General features: G+C 39.6%; 1 pseudogene; it reads right to left on the bottom strand.

Moving 5' to 3' along the window:
* Nucleotides 1-326: 326 nt before the first annotated feature.
* Nucleotides 327-2,938, bottom strand: LOC112932331 (nucleolar complex protein 3 homolog pseudogene; annotated as a pseudogene).
* Nucleotides 2,939-4,447: the final 1,509 nt, after the last annotated feature.

Below are 4,447 nucleotides of genomic sequence, written 5' to 3' on the forward strand. Positions count from 1 at the left end.
ATGACCTGAGCTTAAATCCAGAGTCAGATGCTCAACCAAATGAGCCACCCAGGCACCCTTAGATGTATATTAAGTTTTTAAAAAGCAGTGTCTTTAAGAAACTTCAAAATATGGGAGTGGAGGACTTTCAATTCTCCTTTCTTAATTACAATTTCAGAATTGGGGCAGAACCCCGTGCCATGAAAAGGGAAATTCTCCCTCCTTTATGCATTTTCTCAGGAAGATTCCCTTGTATAAAAAGAGAATTTCCTAAATAAACTAATATGTCTCTGTATGCATCTAAACAAACACAAATATACAATAAAGTCCAGTGACATTTCACTCTTCTACCATAGTGATGTTTTCAAATATTTGGTAGAATCCAGAAGCAATTGAGTAGCTGCTTCACGGCAATGTCTTTTGATTAGTTAATTTAAATCTTCATTCAAAAATGAATCCTCTTGTAAAACTTCATTCTTTCTTTTGGAACTTGAAGATTCAATGGGCGGATTGAATGTCATTGCAGCCATGCTGTAGGTCTCAAAGAGTTCTGCAGCAGATCTCTGGCTCAACTCTGGCTTGAGCGTTACTGAGCCTTCAGAGGGGGCTCCAGCCATCAGGTGGGCTGCAAATCTCCGCATGATGGGATGGTAATGTCTCTGCAGTGCATGCAATTCCCAAAGCTCAGTGTTCTGAGCATTACAGTTCTCGGGCTCATCCAACTCAGGAAGGAAAACCCCACTGCCCTGAGATTCACTGTCAAGTAACAGATCTGTTTTTGGGAAAGTGTACATTAATATTCTGTTAGTTGCTAAAATGCCAATGCTTGAATTTGGAAGAACATGAAGAACAAGGTACAAAGACGCTTGATGAAGGCAAGGGCTCTCTGCTGAGAAACCTGCTTTCTGCACTTTGTTAGCATGACATCAAGGCACTGGAGTACAATCGTGACAACTTCATTGGTAGCACCTGCATGTTACTTAAATAGTGTTTTATATAGATGTGTATAGAATTTCCTCGGATCAATATTCAGAACATCACCTTGCCCAGAAAGCATATGAAAAGCAGTCTGGACACAGGCTTTCTCGATAGCTTAGGTCACCAGACTCAATGAGAGCATGAAGTATTACTAATAAATCATCAAAACACTCCACTTTTATAAGGTGAGCCAACTTGGCAAGGCCTTCTAGAACTGCTGGCAGGAGAGGTGACACTCTGGGCCCTCTTCAATATTCTGAAGTAGGTTACAAACACAATATTCAGAGTCTCCATGTGCAGTTTAAGTTTTCTCTCTGTGTTCTCTGAAGCTTCTGCCTCCAGAAGCTCTCGCTCTAGTTTCTCTTCTGCTTTCTTCCACTTTTTTCTGCATTCTTGATAGAGTTTTTCTCTTTTCCTTGAAAGTCATGAACTTTTTTGGTTTATTAATGTCCTCTATATCTTTTATCACTTCTACTTCCTTGATTCTTAAGCACAAGAATGTCTTTAACATCTCTGTCCTATCTTCATAATTTCTGCCCTTCACAACACCAGAAATCACTTTAATCACACCATGGGAAGCTTGACCTAATTTATCTTGCTTAAACAATTTCCTTACTGCCTCACAACACATTCCAGAGATCGACTTTGACACGTCATTCATGAGAGGGACAATCAATACAATGATGTTGTTGTAAAAGTTGAAATGAGGTAGTGACACCCAACAGGTCACACAGGCTCTACACAGCCACTTCCACCAGTCCTTTGTAGGCTGTTAAAGAAACTACATTACTTTTCTTCAGTTTCCTTTGCTTCCAGTCTTTTACCATTTGCTCCATATTTTCCAAATAAAATTTACATTGGCTAACCAGGCCTTCTTCAAATTATCTTAATTTTGGGGTTTCTTTGCGGATCTTGGTGGATTTTTCTGCTTCTGAGGGGTCATATTTTATATGAAGGAGTAATGTCTTTAAATAACTCCATCAGGGAAACTATCACCAGCTTTTGAACAGTAACAGCCACATCAGGATCCTGTTCCATCAGCATAGAACGTAGTTCTTTCAATTTTTTAATATTAGTTTCTGGATCTGATAATATGGCAGATGCCAAAGCTGCAATATGCATTTTCTTCTTCTATAGCTTCTTCCTTCTTTCAATTACATGTTCTTCTAATGTCAGTTCTCGAATGGGATCTTCAACAATCTCTTCCTCAAGTTCCACCTCTTCGGGATCCCTGGGTGGCGCAGCGGTTTGGCGCCTGCCTTTGGCCCAGGGCGCAATCCTGGAGACCCGGGATCGAATCCCACATCGGGCTCCCGGTGCATGGAGCCTGCTTCTCCCTCTGCCTGTGTCTCGGCCTCTGTCTCTCTCTGTGTTACTATCATAAATAAATAAAAATTAAAAAAAAAAGTTCCACCTCTTCTTGATCCTCTTCATCTTGGTTATTGTCAATAACTTGCTTCTCCCTGGTCTGTGGGATTATACCACTTTTATCTTTGATGGGAAGCAAGTGAATCAGTTCCTTCTCTGGTGCAGTTTGCAAAGTTCTTGGTATTTTTTCATATTTATATATAACATGCTCATGCTTTCGTTTCTTGGAGTGAACAGGTTCACTAGAAGAAAGATCTCTTGTTAGAAAAGAGGCTCTTTGTCCTAACTTTATCATTAACTGCAAGTCATCTTCATGCATCATATCCAAAGGAAGTGCTTCCTCTTCTTCCTCCTCTTTCCTCTCAATTCTTTTACCTGGTCTTTTCTCCTTCAGGTCCTCCAGTGGGATCGGTTTCTTAGACACAGCATCCTTTACAGCTTGCCTTAGTTTCCTCTGTTCTTTTCAGTACTTCTAGAGAGTGCTTTGTGGTTTAAATTGCTTATTTTTCAGCTTGTTTTAAAGTCTGACTTTACTAGTCTTTAGAAACATCCAAAAGCTTAGGATCTGTTTTTTATTTCTTCTCTCCAGTCTCCAAGGGTGAGGCATCCCCATTTATGTTCAAAACCAATATCTATGTGTCTGTTTTTGTGCCAGTACCACACTGTCTTGATGACCACAGCTTTGTAGTACAACCTGAAATCTGGCATTGTGATGCCCCCAGCTATGGTTTTCTTTTTCAATATTCCCCGGGCTATTTGGGGTCTTTTCTTATTCCACAAAAAACTTAGGATGATTTGTTCCAACTCTCTGAAGAAAGTCCATGGTATTTTGATAGGGATTGCATTAAATGTGTAAATTGCCTTGAGTAGCATTGACATTTTCACAATTTTAATTCTTCCAATCCATGAGCATGGAATAGTTTTCCATCTCTTTGTGTCTTCCTCTTTCAGAAGTGTTCTGTGTCTTTTAGGATATAGATCCTTTAGCTCTTTGGTTAGGTTTATTCCTAGGTAACTTATGCTTTTGGGTGCAATTGTAAATGGGATTGACTCCTTAATTTCTCTTTCTTCAGTCTCATTGTTAGTGTATAGAAATGCCACTGACTTCTGGGCATTGATTTTGTAACCTGCCACACTGCCAAATTGCTATATGAGTTCTAGCAATCTTGGGGTGGAGTCTTTTGGGTTTTCTATGTACAGTATCATGTCATCTGCGAAGAGGGAGAGTTTGACTTCTTTTTTGCCAATTGGAATGCTTTGATTTCTTTTTGTTCCTTGATTTCTGAGGCTAGGAGTTCTAGTACTATGTTGAATAGCAGTGGTGAGAGTAGACATCCCTGTCGTGTTTCTGATCTTAGGGGAAAGGCTCCCAGTGTTTCCCCACTGATAATGATATTAGCTGTGGGCTTTTCATAGATGGCTTTTAAGATGCTGAGGAATGTTCCCTCTATCCCTACACTCTGAAGAGTTTTGATCAGGAATGGATGCTGTATTTTGTCAAATTTTTTCTCTGCATCTATTGAGAGATCATTTGGTTCTTGTTTTTTCTCTTGCTGATAGGATCAATTACATTGATTGCTTTATGAGTGTTGAACCAGCCTTGCATCCCAGGGATAAATCCCACTTGGTCATGGTGAATAATCTTCTTAATGCACTGTTGGATCCTATTGGCTAGTATCTTTTTGAGAATTTTTGCATCTGTGTTCATCAGGGATATTGGTCTATTCTCCTTTTTAGTGGAGCCTTTGGTTTTGGAATTAAGATGATGCTGGCCTCAAAGAAAAAGTTTGGAAGTATTCTATCCCTTTCTATCTTTCGGAATAGCTTTAGTAGAATAGGTATTGTTTCTTCTATAAACGTTTGATAGAATTCCCCAGGGAAGCCATCTGGCCCTGGACTTTTGTGTCTTGGGAGGTTCCTGATGACTGCTTCAATTTCCTCCCTGATTATCAGCCTGTCCAGGTTTTCTATTTCTTCCTGTTCCAGTTTTGGTAGTTTGTGGTTTTCCAGAAATGCGTCCATTTCTTCTAGATTGCCTAATTTATTGGCATATAGCTGCTCATAATAAGTTTTTTAAATTGTATTTCCTTGGTATTGGTGGTGATCTCTCCTTTTTCATTCA

Source organism: Vulpes vulpes, chromosome 11, assembly GCF_048418805.1.
Source record: "Vulpes vulpes isolate BD-2025 chromosome 11, VulVul3, whole genome shotgun sequence".
Lineage (NCBI taxonomy): Eukaryota > Metazoa > Chordata > Mammalia > Carnivora > Canidae > Vulpes > Vulpes vulpes.